We start from the raw sequence: 19,464 nt of genomic DNA on the forward strand, positions 1-19,464 counted from the left end.
AGACAGAAAACTTCCTAAAGGCTTAGTTGAAACAGAGACATAATCATATTAGCTAAGACAGCTTCCCTGACCCTCTGAGAACCAGTATACCATACAAATTCCTTGTGAACAATTTGCTCATCTATATCACCTACCCAGGAAAACACTTTACTTTAGAATAAGACAAAATAAATAAAAGACAAATATATTTCTAATATACAAAACCATGGCAGAAAATAATACAGAAAAAAAATAATAAAACTTATGGTGCTGGAACTTTTCCCCAATAAGGTCTCAGTTCGTGCTTGAATGCTCAGCCATGGCTATGTACTCCGAAACAGAAAAAGGTGGTGTGGGGGTGTCAGAAACCACTCAACTACTTGTCAGATGAGGAAAGGCAGGCTTCAGAAGGTTGACTGAGTGTGTACATGTCAGCAAATGGACTATGCTCCCATAACAAATTCTCTTCCTATCAAAGCGCTTCCAAACTTCGCAGAAGTCCACTGAAGCTATAGAATCCATCAATGTGACAAGAAAAGTACCTAACAGCACTATCTAATCAAAAACAAAAACAAAATGAAAAACAGACAAAACCAAAATTATGAGCCCACAAAGCTCCAAATGTGAAGCTTTTAACACCCTAACACAATGCCACAGATGGAAAACCCATGCCATGGAATTTTGTTTTAGACCAGGTGAGGTAGTGCACACATGTAAGCCTAGCACAAAGGAGGCTGAAGTAGAGCGATGAAGTTTAAGGTAAGCCTGGAGTAATGACAATTTCAATGGCAGTCTGAGCTAATCCGTGAGACTTTGTCTCAAAAAAGTTTAAAAAAAGAAATGAACAAAACGTTTTATCAGTACTATGTAAGCTTGCCTTCAGGCAGTGTGTGTAATGTGTACCTGAAACAAATTTCCTACTCAGATTTGAGTTCCTTCCCAAGATAATATGTAAGATTTGCAAACATTGAATATTGTATATGCAAATATTCCAAGACACAAAAACGTCTGAAACGATTTTGGACCCCAGCATTTCAGATGAGGGATACCCAATCTACACTAACAAACTCCTTCCTGCATTATCTTCCTATAGCATATAAAGAAACATACCAGGTAGCTTTCTGCCAATCCCACTTTGAGGGTCCCACACGGACATGCCATGTAAGAACTGTGACTTATTTTTGCTCATTTAATGCACGTTTCATATAGCTCAAGCTGACCTCCAACTCACTGCCTGAGAACAATCTTGACTTTCTCTATTTCTTGTCTAATTTCCTGTGTGCAGAGAACATGAAGCCGGCATCATCCACCTCCCCATTTAATGTGATACTCTGGACTGAACTCAGGGCATTGTGCATGGTAGCAGGCACTTGATCACCTGAGCTACGTCACTTCCCTAACTCAAGAGTTCTGTTAGCGTCAAATGTCAGACTACATTTTAAAGGCAAGGGTGAGTTTTTGTAGGCAAATTATAAGAAGATGAAAAAAAACTAGCCTCAGAGATGTAGGAACTAAAATTCCTTTATCTTTTCTTTCTTTCCTTCCTCTTTCTATGGCAAACATCTGCAGTGTTTATTTTTCTTATTTTCCATAAGATCTGTCCTCTCTAAGGACTGCCTATCCACACCTTTGAGTTCTTAAGTAAGAAACCAAAGGGTTGATTCTTCCAGCTCCAGCTGTAAATGCCCAAGAGGATATTCTCACTGTGGTTTAGTTGCCTAGTCTTTGGTGTGCTGTCCATTTGCTAGACAATGAGGTTCTAGGATGCAGCATTCCTAAGGAGAAATGGTGTTGTCTTTTATGAGACGGCACTCCAGGTCTAGTAACTAGACTAGCAAAACTCTCCTGGGCTCAGCAATATTCTGAATCTGTTTATGACTCATTCAGCACTACCAGAAAAAAAAATTAAGCACTGACAGATTAATGCCGCTGGATATTCACCACCTCTGATGCTGTTCACCTTCCTCCTCAACCTCCTGCCAGCTTTTCTAAGAGGCATCTGTCAAGGTTCCTATTGCCTTGTCCTTTTGGACAGGGGAGACTCACCACAGTGGAATTCCAGAGCTCAAAGTGAAGGATATTACCTCACAAAGGTGCACTCTAACATGAAAGAACATTACTCAAGATTCTGCAGAAGTCTTATACATGTAACTTTGAAACAGCTTTCCTCCTCGTCTTCTTATTTTGGATTCTTTTGGTAGTAGGTTGAATCTAGGATCTTTCTAGCTGTATCACCCCCACCAACCCCCCAGTTTTGTATTTGCATTTACTCTCAACAAATTTCATGCTTTCCTCCTAATCCTAAACTTTATAGCCTTATATGTTCCTGTCCTAAATTAAGGATTATGGGGAAAGGCAAAAAGACTTATGCTTCTTTCAAATGGGTTCAAATAGTGCTGGGTACTGGAAGATTCTATTCTTAAAAGATAAGCTTCACAGAAGAGTCACTGTTGCTAGGACACATGCTTCAAGTACTTTTGTCAGTGGGGACAAGCCTGCTAAAATGACCCTGTACTCTCAATCCACTTGTAATCAAATGTATTGGCTATGTGAGTGGTTAAAACTAGAGGTTCAGGCTACAGCTCAGGAAAATAAGCTGGGGAAGATGGCCCAGTTAGGAGAGTGCTTGCTGCGTAAGCATGGGGACTTTGGTTATGATCCTTAGAACACACCTTTAAATAAATGCTGTGTACGGCAACATGTATCAACTCCAGTAACTGAGAAATGAAGGCAGGCACATTCCTGTTATTCTCTGCAGCTGAATCAGTGAACAAGATAGAGTGCCTGAGGAAGGCACTCAGCGTCACTGATCTTTGAACTATCCTGTCTTTCTATCTCCCATCTCCCTCTGTCTCTCCATCTCTGCCTGCCTGCCTGTTCCCCTCCCTCACCCACTCACAGGTACCTGTGTGTGTGTGCGTGTGTGTGGTGTGTGCGCGCGTGCGCGTGTTAACCCTTCACATAGCTAGAGAGAATTTCGGGATTAACAACGTCCTGGCAGGTTGTCTGCTTCCCCTTGAATTAACAGCTGAGATAAAACAGAAAAACAGTATCCCAAGCCCCATCCACATGAATCCACACAGTGAGGCGACGCCTGCTGTGGAGGCTGAATAACATATCCCCCAAAGATAACTGTCTCCTAAATCTTAAAACCTCTGAATATTTCCTTATATGGCAAAAAAATCTTTAGATCAAATTTAAAGAGTTTATGATGAAAAAAAGTCTGTGGGTGGGCTCTAAATGTAATCACAAGTATCTTTACAAGAAGAAGGCTGAGGGCAATTTAAAGAAGCAGAAGGGAAGGCAAGAGAAAAGGCATGAGGAGGGTGGAGTGACACAGTATTAGCCAAGGTTCCCCAGCAACCAGAAAGCTGGAAAAGGCTAGGAACAGATTCTCCTTTGACCTCCCAGAGGGAGTGCAGCTCTGCCTCCACAGGAATCTCACTGTTCCACTCTCCAAAACTGTAAGAGGATAGACTTCTGCATGTTTTAAATACAGTGCTTCTGTGATCAATTGTTACAGCAGCCACAGAAAACCAATGTGATATAATATGAATGAAAGGCAGGTAGATTAATAAAAGCAATTTGGAGAAATATTTTTATGTCAATCCCTAGATAAAAGTATGTTTTACTTTATGGATATCATCTGAAAGTATGAGAGTATACACCAAAATTTGTCAAGTAATTCCACAAATAAAGGAAAATTTAAGATTTGGACCCTACCCCAGATGCTCAGAGCTTCCCTTGAGAATTCTGCATGAATTATCAACAAATATTTCAAATGCCATCAGACATGATGTATGATGCCCTAGCTAAAATCAAAATTCTTGCAACTTATCCCAGGAGCTCTTGAATGATCTTTCTGACACGGAACAGGACAGATGGTTTGTCAAATCTGAAGACGATTAATTTTAAGAATGAGAAAGCAAAACAAGTTGTTTAAATTACAGAAATATGGGAATTTGATTTAAATTTACTTTTAAGTCTTTGTTCCTCACTTCTGATTGCTTCTCAAAGATGATAAAATGCCATTTTATTCAAAGCTTAGCACCTTACCAGCAGCCCACACAGGCTCTGCAATCTTTTTCCATTACCACATTGTATAATCAGGATTCTCTGTTTTCCCAGAAGCACATTTTGTGTAGTTGATGGAACACATGTATTTTAGTTAAAGCATCTCTAAATTCCAATGATGTTCTTTACCCTGTGGATCCTGAATAGTTACGAAAAGTATGGAAGATCTTACACAGCTTCCATTTTAACTAAACCTGATAATGACAATACTGGAATTTATAATACCAAGGTTATTTTTCCTTGTGAATGCCCATATCCCTGAGCCCAGTGGAATTCACCCAAGTTTAAAGGAGATGAAATCTCAAACCATCCAGTGGGTACTACTCATTTTGGCTCACATCAAGGTAACAAACTCTTGCCTAAATCAGGATAGTGTTTTTCCATGTCTATAATCAGATCCAATTTTCAAACCAAGCCATCAGTTAAACAGAGCCAAAATCTTTGTCCTGGTCAATTAATTTAACTTTGTGCTGTGGTGCATGTACAAACAAGAACAGCAGGCACAAGGAAGCTAACCACAAACCGACATATCATCACAGATCCACAATGGAAATAGGAAAATGTAGAAGCCCTTACTTTAATGAAAATGAATGAGGTACAATAATAATACAACTTATCATGTAATAAACATTTTTTAGCACTTTGTAGTGACTATGAAGGCATTATACCAGGTACAGCTGAATCTACTCACACTGCCTTCAAGGATCTCATATAAAGAAAATAAAATTTACTGCTAACTCTGCCTGACTTTACCTAGCTGAGAATTAGTCACCCAGCAGACTCTATAAGCTTACTTTTTCTCACCTACAATATACAAGACACTTTCACACAGTGGATATAATAAAAGACATTGTTAGATTTATGCTTTCATAGAAAAATGCATAGAAAAGAGATCCAGAGTAAAGAAGCTAAGAACACAGGTAGATGTGGGACACATGCCTCTAAATTATCTATTGAAAACAGATAATCTTGACTGTCAAATGTACTTCTCTTTCTGAAAAAGTCTTTCCAGAGAGAAATTAAGATCATAAAGTCTCTGATCATAAAGTACAGTTATTAAACAGGATAATGCTCCCCATACAGTGTGTGTGTGTGTTTGTGTGTGCGTGTGTGTATATGTGTGCATGTGCATGTGGGGGTTCATGGAGACCAGAGGTCTACATCTAATGTCATTTTCCACCATTTTTGAACCAGGGTCACACACTAACCCTCATCAATTAAGGTAGGCTTCTGGTAGGCTACCTCCATATGGTATACATCTTTTACATGGATTCAAGAGATTCAAACACAGGTCCTCTTGCATGAGGACCAACTGTGACACTTCTTCAGACCTTGGGTTAATCACTTGGTGGATTCATAAAATGCTGACATTAATGGTGGCAGCGAAAACTGGGCAACGGAGTGTAGTTCCAGGAAAGATATAAATGAAGGCAGTTGTCCGTGGGGGGTTATACTTTGCTCTGACTCCTTCCTGGGTGACAAAGATGAAGAAGATGCTCTATTATTCTGCACAGGTTCATGGGGTCAAGTATCTGGGGACTGAACTCTATGTATCTATGTATCTGAATGACTCTTTTTGTTCCCTAAGTTTTTTTGCAATGTGGTCACAGCAATATTGTAAAGCAAACTACTAGACTGTTCTTTGTTGTCTACATATACAAAAATGGGCTCTTTTCCTAGTTTTTCACATTCATCTCTTTCCTTGTATGACACACACACAGACAAACACAAATACACACACAGTTATCATTAACTAGAATCATTATTATTCTAAAACCCAAGTATGGATTAAAAAAAAATTAAAGCATATTATCTATTTTATTAAAGGTTAAAATATTTACCTTTAGGAGTATATTCTTACGAGTAAAATATCTGTTTTCCCTGTAATTTTATTACAGAAAATTTCAGCATTTATAAATTCAGAGAATTGCACATTATAACAGAGAGACCCATGGACTGTATTCACAATGAATATTATATTCTTTATCACCTAATTATGACCCACCCATTCATCCTTCTATTTTATCACTCATCTTACTTATCAGTGTATTTAAAAGTACACAGTATCCAGGAATGGTAGGGGAGAGTTCTTGTAATCCTAATACTTGTGAGAGGGAAGCAGGAAAATCATTTGTTCAAGGCCACACTGGATTACATAGCAAGCACACGGCTAGCATGGGATACATATGACCCTGTTTTAAAACAACAATAAAAAAGCATGTGATAGATATCATCACATTTCATGTCTACACACTACAGCATTATCCTAACTGTTGAATGTCTGTTTACAGGTTTTTTAAAGATAAAACTGACGCAAAGCCAACTCTACAAATCTTAAATGTATCCTTAAATACGTTCTGGTAAGTGCATTCACCATATATGACACACACCAATAAAGTTACAGAAGATGAACATCAACTCCAGAAAATTCTCCCACTCCCCTTCCTAATCAATCCTCTTGTTAAATGGTAGATATGTGTTCATGAATTGATTTGACGTCAAATAAACCACCAGCTCCTCAGAAGCTTGGATCATAAACCAGGAGCACTGCCGTGCCCATATAATTCTCACTGTCCATTCTTTTCTTTAGAGTTTCCTGATCAGTTTTGCTTACTAAATGTTTCCAAGCTGAAGCTGGGGAGATGATTGAGCAAATAAAGTGATTGCCAGCCAAGCACAAGACCCTGAGTTCAGATCCCCCTAGTGCCTATTTTAAAAGGTACGAGAATGCCTTCCTTACCCTTTGCATTATCAAAAGCAATGCACTTCTGTCTTAGGTTGGTAAGGCTCTGAACAGAATCTTACACATCCTTGGCTTGCCAACCTGTTAATTTAATAACTCTTTCTGGGGGGCCATTTTCAGGTTCAAGGAATGTATTTTGGTTGCCAACATGTTGATATTGTTAAACACAAGCTTTAACATGATGGGCAGGAATAAAAGTATACCCAGGACAAAAAGGGTTGGCACAATCAAGCCGTATGTGCCATTCTTGAAGCTTAATCAAAATGGAAATACTGACGATCCAATGGTATTTGGCATGATACTCGAGATGGCTCCTTACTCTTAAACTCTGAACTTCCTTCCAATAATTTGAATAGGATAAAGAGCATCAATCCATTGTTCCAAATGCCTATCTAAATCTTCTTGTATATTCAACACATTAGTAACATTCTTTGCTAAATAATTGACAACTTCTTGTGTCAAAGCAATTGCAGTAGCACTGGTGCTACCAATTAATGTAATTAAAGTTGTTATATCAGCAATAATCAAGCCACTACCCTCTTGCTTTTGCTTAAAGCCTGACTCATTTCTTCTAGTGTTTGCAAGCTTTTTTCAGAATACCAAGGTTCTGTGATACACAGAGCAATAAAACAACAGCTGGTTGCTAGACCTCTGTAACAGACGAGCCGGGTTTCAACACATGGGTAAGAAAGGCATTCTCAGCTGAACGACCTAAGACAGGCTCAGCCTTGTTTATGAAATTAAAAATGGGGAGAGGCAGAGAGATTTTGGGGCTGCTTGGCAAGAATCTGACATGAGCCAAGGACAAGGAAATGGGCTGCTTGGCAATATGACATTGGCCAAGAACATGGAAGCAGGCTTCATGCAGGATTCTGATATTAGGCTAGAACAAAGAAGTAATTTCAGATAGGTATCTAAATCTTAGGCTGCAACGAGGAAGTAAGCTTCAGACATGAAAAGGACTTTGGGCTAGGACAGGGAAGTAGACTCAGAAATTTGGGTCAGCCTGATAAGCTCTTAGAAACAGTGATCAGGGGAGTGTTCACTGAACATTGTTTACTGCCTTACTTGTTCTTTGACTATTTGTGTTTATTGTCTTGCTTGTACCTTGACTATTTGCATCTATTGTATTGCTAGTTCCTCAACCTAGAACTGGCCTTAATACTTACATGTAATTAAAATGGTATAAAAGTAAAAAGAAAGATGGGGGATGCGATAGGGGGTTTCTAGGGAGGGGAAATGGGGAAAGATGACATTTGAAATGTAAATAAATAAAATATCCAATAAAAACATGAAAACAAAAGAAGATTAAAAAGTGAACAAAATAGAAAAGAATGGCAAAAATAATACACAAAGCCAGTTAGACTGTATCTAAAAATGAGAAATATATCTGATGTTGTATAACTATTTCCTGTCTTTCAAATTTTTCTGCTGTTAGTGGTTTATCAAATCACCTGCAGAGGAGTACTATATTTTATAATGTCAATAAAGACAATGTTTTCAAAAGAAAAAAAAAAGCTAGGTATAATATTCCCACATTCTCTGAAGAAAAAGACAGGAAGACCCCTGAGCTTGTTACACAGCCATTCTGACCAAATCAGCTGAGCTTCAGGCTCAGTGGCTCAGTGAGAGATATTATCTCAGAAACGAATGTGGAGAACGGAATCCCAAATTTCTGCCCCCACACCTGGCTTACTCTTCTAACAGCATACATCAATCTTTTCCTAAAGCCAATCATTTATTTACGTAGTTAAGAAATATTGTGCCCAGAAGGCAACATGAAGCATTTACATTTCCATGAGGTTGACACAGAAAATAAAGTAACAAAAAGGTAAAAATAATTTGATATCTCTATTAATTATTGTATCTCTGTTAATTTGATATCCAGTTAATTATTCTAAGATGATTTTAATAAGATAACTCAAAGGATCCATTTTACATTAGATGGTCAGAGAAAGTCATTCTGCAAAGGAAAGGCAAAACATAACCCACATGCAGTGCAAAGTCTGGAAGAACAGGGTGAGCTGCTGGCATTATCACTGAAAGGGAAACTCCTGAGGAACAGAAGCAGGCACTGAGCAGATGTGGTGGGATACAGCAGGCCTTGGGTGTGGAAACCTTGAATGCTGGGAAATAGACAAGCAGGTCCTAGGATTTTTAACTAGAAAACATTTTGATGTTTAGTCTATTCAAGCAACAAATGGCTGGCCTGCTATACCTCACGCATCTGCAGGGAGCTTAGAGAAGGCAAGAGAGAAAGCGAGTTGCCATAAAACCGCTGTTTAGGTAGGAGATGTGATTTGGGCTGGAGGACAACGGTGGCAGAATAGGAATGTGCCATGATAGCTTCCTAAATTATGAGAAAACGGTGGCCCATTTCTGCATAACAACTTTAAAAAACAGAGTAGACAAACTTCCAAAAGCAGCACCAGAGATACAATAATATCCAAAAATATTTATTAAAATATAATTCTAGCAAATATACTAGACAATGTTGTTAAAATAATCAGTAAACACTTAAAATTTTCCATTTTTATGGAAAATGTGAATCTATAAAGGTGCAAAGTATAACAAGGACGGCAAGCCACTGCAATATCACCATCGATTATCCCTGGAGAGGGCAAGTTAGGGAAGGAATAGGACAGAATAGTTTTTAATGTATAATAGTCCATACTGTTACATTTCTAACATATCACACATAAGTCACTTAACTAAAACATAAATATATGTTATTTTATAAGATAAAATATAGAAAATAAAATAGAAAAGTTAGGTTCAAATGTGGTCTATTTACCTTTAGTACTGACAACGCTCCATAAATTATCTTGAACCCAGTGTTTTGGGTTTTTGTTTTTTTTTTTAATCCTTATTGAGAAAACACAGCCTTCAATGATAACAGTGCTAAATACCCCAAGTATGATGGTGGGTCATAAATACAGACTTAATGGTCTAGAAATCAGCAAAGCTAGATTCAAACCTGTAACCTATGAAGTAAGTATGGTTATTTAACTTCACTAGTCTGGAAGCCAGAGGGCCTGATATGTACCACAGGATGCTGGCTTCCTCAGCAAAGCAGGATGTCTAAGTAAATTTAAGTTGAATGAGCAATGAATAACTTCTTTTTAGTGTTTTATATTAGACATAGGAAAAATTGTTATCTGAAATAACCTGAATTTATCTGGCTGCTTTGTATTCATTCATATTCGTTAAATCTGGTGACCTTAAGATGATAAAAATCCAAACACAGGAGTCAGGCCCCAGGCTCCTTTTATTTTTAGTTGAATATTTTACATTCTCTTTATACCATTTCTTCGAATGGTGTTGCCATGACGATACCAACATGCTCTCCAGCAAAGGGTACATAACCCAGGAAGATGAGACATTCTCTTTTAGTTGACTGAAATATAGACAGCATGACAGGAACATATAAAAGTACCCTCATCTTTCTTCAACTCATTATAGGTGTTAGAGACAAGTATCTTGAAACCTTATGTGAGTGAAATTTATGTAGAAAACTTTATAGCCTGAAAGCCTACAATAAAATTGAACATTATTAGAGTCTTAGTGAATGAGTGGAACATAGACTTCTAAGCCATGCTTTAGCAGGTGCAGCTCTCTGTAAGCCCCGAATTCACTGTGATCCTGGCCTCCTCCTGGTTTCTCTTCTACTGCCTCCACCCTGGCCCTCTGGGTGCTATTTATCAGAACTTGTCTATATTTGGACAGCTAATCCTTGCTTGAAAATATGACTATAACCTACATTTTTCAAAGATGATTCTAGATAGCACTTGCTATGATCTGCTGTTAGACCATCTCTTTGATAATCCTTGCTGAAAGGTAGCAGTCAGAAGCCATAAGAAAGAATGCTTTACAATCTGAAATATAAGGGGCACATAAATTTCAAATGATCTTGTAAGTACATGCAGTATTTTAGATACATAAGAAAAATGATCAATTATATTTAATGATTATGAACATGATCATAAAATTAATGTGCAGTTATTAAAAAACTATTTTGTTGGGCAACAATCTGAGCCCTGTTAAGTAAATGGCTCTTAAAAAACAATCCCCAGAGGACATTAACATTTAGAAGGAACACAAAGCCTAGCATTTGCTCCCTGCTATTTCTATACATTAGAAAAAACAATGAAGACAAATCTAAGTGGACACAGATTTTAGTCAAAGCAATCAATACAGCTGAATTAAATAATCCAATCTAGTGGATGCTAGGCACTTAGTTTACACAAACAGCAGAATTTTCAGAATAAAATTTGGGAACTATACATAATACATAACTCAATTTTTCATTTCATTGAGATAAGAATATTTTTAAAAATAAAAGAACACAACACTTATTAATACCATTCCATCAAACAAATTATGTGTGTGTGTATGTGTGTGTGTGTATTCTACATATTCTCTATGTGAATATATATGGCACATATATGTTATAGACTCATATACTTCTCTTCCTACCTAATGTAATAGAATTATATCCCCTCATATCAATTTTGGAGGATCATCAATTTTGAGTGCCAATGTTACAATGACAATATTGATAGAAATCACAGCTAAGCAAGGTGGTACAATATAGCACTTTTTAAAAAGTAAACTTTCCTTTTGTTTACCACATAATAAATCAAACTGCATTTTGCTGACGGCATTAAATGATTCCCTGGGGACCTTTCTCTAATTCACCTCTACTACCTCCCTTCAGGTTTCCAATCTCCATGTCTGTAGAGCCCCGTGCCAGGTCCTCAGTCAGTGCCAAGGCTGGAATCTTCCGTTCTTTCCTTCCTCAACAGCCTGCTTCCATCTACTACACATCTGTGGTCCAGGGCTTCCCTTTATCAAGCTCCTGGAGGTTCCCCCTCCCTCTGGGCTATTCAACTTTCTGTTTATTAGATACAGGTCTTCTTCTCACTTCTGAGAAAATATACCAGAGGGAGGAGAGAGGAGAGAGAATCCCTTTGTGAAATATTTCGACATTTCACTCACAGCTGCTATTTTCCACACAGGCATCTCACCATGGGCCTCAAAATGGGCCTGAATTATGGCTGAAGCCTCTGGTTAACTCAGTGTGGAAGATGAACAGAAAACACAGGAAAGGGAGGGCCAATGGCCACACTAGGTAGGGGAATGCACTTAGAATTTCTAACTCTACAGACTTTAGAAAGAAGAATGCCATGTTTTGAATGCCTGCTCTTGATGGTGGCCAGGGCTTCATCACTGGGACTTGTGCTCACTCTCCCACCTGCAGGGCTGCAGGTTGCTTCATGTCAGCTTTTCCCTGGGGACTGAAACTTAAGAAGATACCTGCTTTTCTGCTTTCACATGTTTTGACCTCTTTAGGGGAATCCTCTCATTTGCCCTGTCCTTAAAGATCTATCATTTCCACCCCCAAGATTTCAGTTTTTTTTTTTTGAAGGCATAAAAATAAAAAGGTATTGTTCCTTTAACCTAATTAGAATAGTTATATTTTGGATGAATAAAAACACCATTTATCTGTGGACTAAAAGAACATAGATAGCATGGGGTTGATGAAGCATACAAAAAGCCCTTCAAACACTGCCCAATCATGATAAAAGTATTCTAACGAGTCTTCCTATTTGAATGTTTTTAAGAAAGTGGAGTGAGGAAAGCAACATAAATCAGCATAAAGAATTTGATATTTTGTCTGTCTTTATCCCTCTTGTGACAGTAAACAACTACTTTCTACAGGGCATGGTGACACAACTTTAATCCCAGTACTCAGGATATTAAGGCAGAAAGATCAAGAGTTTGAAGTCAGACAGGGCTATATAACCCTCCCTCAATAACGTGAAACTGAAAGCTTCATTTCTCAAAGAATCCAGTCAGGAAGGACACCAAGTGTATCATGTTTCCTTATGCTGGAGATCTTAGTAGGTAACTGTAATGAATACATACAGCAGGGACTACCTCCTACTGTGAGCTACAGGGGCTCAAGGATTTGGAATCTTAGTGCTTATTGTGAACACTAAGGTATGTCTAGTGGATATGCGCTGAAGGGCACTAGCATTACTCTAGCAAATTACCCTGAATCAGCAAGATGGGACTATCTGGATAGCTAAATAGTGTTATTTGACTAATAACACCTAAGTCTGGCAAGGAGTACACGGACATCTCACAGTAGTTCATATTCAAAACCTAAACTGGAAGTGACAATCTACAGCAGATCATGAAAAGAACTGGGGTAAAACAGGGTCTTACTTGGTAATTTCCATAGAATTTTGACATGAAGCATGACAAAGAGTCTACTGCCAAAATCAAATTCTGCTAAAATCAGAAGATCTTGCATTTGAAGATGTGTCCATCAGAACATGATAAACTGGGTTTTAAAAAGTAACAAAAAACTGACCTACTGGAATGACAATGTAAAATTCAAACTAAAAACAATTAGTGATAGCAGAGTAACTGCATAAGTTGAAGAAGGTGTCATACCCAGCTATTCAATGTTTGCATCATTATGAATTAATATGTATTCCATATATATATATATATATATATATATATATATGTACACACACACACACACACACACACACACACATATATATATATATGATATAAATATCCCCTAGAAGAATTATAGGTATTTATAATCCTTGACTACTGAGCCAGTCAGGCACCACCCAGCAGGGTGTCCTGAAGGAAAGGCATTATGCTAGAGAATGAGTCCTCTTACATTTCCGTTCTAACTGCCCTGATTTTCAGCAATGATTGACTTTTAAAAGCAGGTCTTTTTCCCCTTTTCATTTCTATCACAGATTTTTCCTTTCTCCTCCCTCGATTCTGACAAGCGAAGTGTGAGTACCTAGACCAGTGTGACTGTATAGCTTGCCATTTCTTTTCCCAGTGTCCAGATGCTACATGGAGGTGAGCAGGCAATCTACTCTCAGGAACAGCAGAACAAGAACACAAGTTGGCACTGGGAGCTATTTTTGAGACACTCAAACCGAGCACACCACCAAATGTCCTTTTCTTAAGAGAGAATGGATCCAACAGCAATGGTGGAGGATCAGCCTTTAATTACGTTCGAGAGTCAGCAGGTATCACCCAATCAAGAGGATGGTTTGTTCAACACTTACTCCTAAATTTGTACATCCTGGGGCAAAGATGTTAACTTACATGAAAGCACTTCAGGACTTACAAAGTTCAGCAACCCAGCTAGGGGTGCTGGGGCCCAAAGGACACACCCAACAACAGAACCCCAGCTACTTTGCCAGCTTGGAAACTCAAGAATAAAACCAAGCACAGACAAGAGTTTGTATTTTAACAAGTCTGACTCAAGTCCTGAGGAAGATAAACAGCTATTGATAATGACACAAACTGTCATCAAGCTGCCAGAGCAAGCCTTGTCTCTTCCTAAGGTCTACCCTGGGAAATACAAAACAAAACAACATTAATATATCTGGATTAATTAGTCTGGCAGAATCATACTGAGCAAAAATGTAGCTTACTAGAACACAGGAAATAGAGTGTAAAGATAATATAACCAAAAGTAAGAAAAGAGCTTTGGGGATAAAATTGTCTCAATCTTTGCATTTGCCCCTGATTCTTTCACAATGCCAGAGTTTTAACTAATACCAATGATGTTGTTAATATCGTGATATAATAGTCAGTATAATATCTCCCCAAAAGCTTTCAACTCTCATTTATATGGATTGAAATATGTTCTGCTTCTACTTCAGAGTTTAAATATGTAATATTTTGTTATATATTTTATACACTTATATATTATATACACAAGGACAGTATCAACTGAGAAGATAATTCCTTCATACTACACAAGACACACTTTTAAACAGGCGGATGGGAATCTTCTTCCCAGATTGTCTTAAAAAAAATGATCCAGGGAAAAAAAATATGGCATCAGTCTGAGAACTTCCCACTAAAATTTGAGGTTTCCAAAGGGCATTGTGAAGACTTCTTCAGGTTACTTTGTATATAGCATGAACTCACAGAGGAAGAAGTGATTAGCATTTACCTAGCACTGCTAAAGAAAAAGCAAGCAAATCCTTTGCAGACTGAAAAGAAGAGAGTTGATGGTACCTTTCAATGTTATTGCAGCATGTTTTACAAAGCAATGAATTAAGCATTCCCCAAGCAGTACTTTGGAGCAAAGCACTTCCACTTCTCTCTTCCATGTTTACAGTTAACATCTCCAGGAACCCAGACTTATGTACAATGCTATAAAATCCACCTTCTTTGAAGTGAGCTTGGTCTTTAGGTTTCTTTTTACAGAAAAAGTGTAAATCCATCAAAATTACAAAACTTAACCTTGTTCAGAAGAAGGATATTTCATCAACTTAATTTAATTTAAATTTACTGTAAGTCTCAGCAAAAAATGACTTGGGGAGATGCACAGTGATAATTACTGAGGAAAATCCACACTATGCCTGGGCAGCTTCTTGACTCACAAAGCAGATGGCCAATTTCTTCACTACGTACCACCCAAAGTACCACGAGTTTTAGGAGATATGTCTCAAGTTTCTTTGCTACTTTATCAAAAAACATTTTTAAGCATTTTATTTACATTTCATGCAATCATCAATGACAGAACTTTTAGTGTGATGTTGTCCTATTATTCCCCAACAGCATGCTTCAGTGATTAAACCACGCATGTTATTTTCATGCTATGCAACAGCATTAAGAAACGACACTGTCAAGCTGAGATTTAGCCCAGGTAAGTATGTTTGGTAAGGGTTGGGCACATAAAAACAAACCAAAGTATGAATACCAGCTTTTACAATTCTTAATCTAAGCAAGTAAAAAACTAAGATATACTATATAGTTTATATTTATATATAACCAGATGGAAAGGAGGAAGTGAGGACATGTTCAGTAGAAATGTATGACTTAAATTAGTATACTGATTGTGGTAGAGTAATTGCCATGCATATGTGAAGTTCATTCGGTAGCTTGCACCATGATAAACATAAATGGATAGGACACAGAACTGGATAAAGACACACAAAAGTCAAGAGTCAGTATCCCCAGATGATTCCAAATTGTTATTTTTGTCTAGTTTCTCCAGTTGACTCTCATAGCAGGAAGGTCTGTAGTGCCCCCTCATGGCCAGGAGGCTTAATGGGAACTCTAATGGGAACTCTATGGTATATCTATCAGACGTAAAAGGCAACTGGTTAAATGCATTCATAGTCAGGCTCAAAAGAGACATTTGAGAATTAATACTAGTTTCCACAAATGTATAAGCATCCTTAAAAACCACTAACATTAGATATCTTCTACATTTTATCTGTTCCAGAATTTGATATAAACATTATACAGAAAAAGGAAAAATCATATTCTTCAGAAGAAAGAAGATTTCATCACCTTTAAGGGGGTGGAGGGGCTTGGAGGAAGAAGGGGTGCAGGAAGAGCAGCAAGTTCTATGAAAACAGCCCACAGAATTTGCTTGGGGATGCAAAATCATTTGCCTTACAGTATGACAACATGATGCACAAAGATTAGATAATTCAATTTTTTCACTTATAATACTTAGATAAAAAAATCTCAAAATATTTTTTATTAAAAATTTAAGGCAATAAGTAAAGTAATCCACTCAGAAACCCTTTAACACTTTCTTCAAATGAAAGACAAAATGTAAAATTGGATGACAAGTGAGGACTGTAGTGAACTAATTTCATAGTTACACAAACAAGTGAGTTTTATGGTCAACAAAACAGAAGTTAAGAAACATCAAAGATGACAGTTTTCCAAGAATATAAAAGATATTATAGTTAAGCTATTTGAAAACTATTATACTTATTCTAGAATGGGCTAGGTAGAGTTTTTGGGAGAGAATTCAATCCTAGAAGTTAGCTTGAGATAACTAATGTTATCTTACCATTGTCTTTATTGGAGAAAAGAGTAAGATGGAGTAGAGGAAATAAACTTTCTTATCACTGGGTTAGACAATCTTTTATTTTTGCTGAACAGTCAGATAACTAAAAAATACTACTTAACTGATTAACAGGAGAAAAACACTGATTTTCTTTTAACTAATAAAATTTTACTACTAGATACAACTGAGGTGAATAATCCTTTTAACGATTAGCACTTGAATAAAATATGTGCAGTGCAGAGAAGAACATAGGTTACCAAGTAATTACACTTGTCCATAATGAAATTCAGTTAATTAGTTTAGGGTACAAGTGCTTAGCATATTCAATTAATTTCATTTAGTGAACAAAATTTGCTAATGAATGATAATGTTCAATCTATCTAATCTGTAATTCTAATGGAATACATATACATGGAAGAGAGGCAGGGGTCAGGTGACAGGGGGACAGTCAGAGACAGAGTTTGGGAGCTAATCCCGTAGACACATTCTTTGATAAATACCCCAGAACTCAAGAGACCATATAATATCCATATATATCCATATTATACATATTTGCGTATATATATAGAAATGTGATGGCCTCTTGACTATACATCCATCAGGAGCTCCCCAAAGTGAACAGATTCCTATCAAATAGGAGTTTCTGCAACTGTATAAAAAATAGAGAAGGCATTAGATAAATCTGCTCGTCTGGCATCTGCTAGCTTCCAATATTAACCCATACATGCTAATTCTGAGCAAACCTACAGTATTAAAATGATTGACTTTTCACCAGAGTGGGAGTTTGGACTACAAAAGCACTTCCAGTGAGGACCTCTAACTTCTCAAAGCTTCTGACCACATGTTATAAATACAATGTACATTAAAATAAAAGTCAGAGATGCTAAACTAGTGTTCTTTGCAAAGTGAATTTTATAAGCACACTGAGTACTAAATGCATGCCCTTCTCCATCCACTTAAGGGTGCAATGGCCTTTAGGGTTTACGTCAGCAGGAGACTGGAATCATCATACCATGGGAGGTCGCACAGCAGTTGCAGTAGGCACCAAGACATCCTCATTCCAGTCATATTAAAAGACTATCAAAAGATGCATGCTTCTTCCTAAAGCTATTACTTAAAAGATACCAAGAAAAAGCCACCTGTGAAGAACTTATTAGAGCCAGATAATTTTCTAATGATTGATGGGGTGAGATTCCACTGTATCATAATGTAAGGTGATAGATAGAGAGCCAGCATATTTCTTAGTCACCACCCATCTTCTGCCTTTTTTTGAGGGGAGCCTGTTAAGACCAGTCTTTCACAACTGTAATGATACAGGAGGAAGAGGCTAGGAAGGAGCAGGAGAGGAGGGCAGTGGCACAAGGTTGAAGGGTGTAGGCCTGATGTCACTTTCAGTGGGTCTGGATAGAACCCATGTGAAGGCTAAAATGGTACAGATCCACCTCCCAAAGCTTTTCCTACACATCTTCAAGCCTATAAATCTTGTTAGAATCATCCCCGTCCCAGCTCTAGAGTTCTATGATCCTATGATTCCATCATTCCATTTTTAAACCTGTGGAGTGGGAGTGTTTCTGAGTACCCTGCTCACACAGATGGCGGTGGGAAGAATCTCAAGAATATGTTGCATGTAGTAAATGCCCACTTCACTACGTAATCACCCCCTCCCCATTCCATATGAACCAAGATTGCTATCTCAGAGAGAGTCACAGAAAACACCAGTGCTTTATTAATGGCAGCATAGCAGCAGCACATACATACGTAAGAAACACAAAAGAAGGGATTTCTCCCTGTTACACACACCTGGCAGTGAACATAGCAAGACTACAGCACACAGAACACGGTCACTTTTCTGCATTAGCTCCACAGACTAGGGGAGGGGGACAGATTGGGAGAGGGATGAAAAAAAATGAACTCAATGAAAGATAAAAATTACACAAGATATTTCTACATTCCTGATGTTCTAAAAATACGCCACACTAAAAGCCTTGTCAAGGCAACCTTTCTGAGACTCTAACACGACCACCATGCCAACCACCAGTTTCCACAATCACCTCCCTTTCAATACTGTTTCAATCCTTCTCGTCCACAAATGGGCTCTGTGCAAAACTGCTGCACAGCCCAGCAATTCTCCTATCTGGAGTTCGGGTATCATTGCTCACCCCAATCCCACTGATTATCTTAGAGCCATTTTATGCTTCCTGTTACTTTCTCAGCCTGTCACTGCATATCAGACACTGACAGAATGCATAGCATCCTGTGATCCCACCATACAACTGTCCATAATATTTAATATGGCATTTCTTTACCTTGGTTTCCTTAGCAGAAAACTCTGAGGAGTTGGAAATTTTCATAGACTTTGACCGGTGGGACTGCCGCCGGATAGAATCCTCCCGGGAGTACTTCACAGAACCTGAGGTCCTCACTCGTACCTTGCTGGCACTCTGAACACTATTCACCCCAATCATTTTGAAGGTCTATCAGGGACTAGGTCTGGAGAAATAAAAAGGCACTTTCTACCCGTTCCAAAGCTCTGATGCTGAAGGAACTCTGCCGGCCGTACTCCAGCAGCTCCAAGCAGCTCCAAGCAGCTCTGCGATGGATCGATCGCCTTAGCTTAGGAAGCACTAGGCTGCCTCCCCCAGCATCTTCAACTACCCTGTTTGCAGCGAGTCTGATTGTTCCAGGCACGGCTCACGTCACTGGCTGCAAAGAGGAAAAAAAATGCAATCCCACCCCTGCTACTCGGCTCTTTTACACACACACACACACACACACACACACACACACACACACACACACA

General features: G+C 38.2%; 1 protein-coding gene across 3 annotated transcripts in view; it reads right to left on the reverse strand.

The window, feature by feature from the left end:
• Psd3 (pleckstrin and Sec7 domain containing 3) overlaps positions 1-19,464 on the reverse strand; it is a 435,293-nt gene that overhangs the window by 100,077 nt on the left and 315,752 nt on the right. The window lies entirely within an intron of this gene.

Source organism: Grammomys surdaster, unplaced genomic scaffold, assembly GCF_004785775.1.
Source record: "Grammomys surdaster isolate TR1022 unplaced genomic scaffold, NIH_TR_1.0 125780, whole genome shotgun sequence".
Taxonomy (NCBI): Eukaryota; Metazoa; Chordata; class Mammalia; order Rodentia; family Muridae; genus Grammomys; species Grammomys surdaster.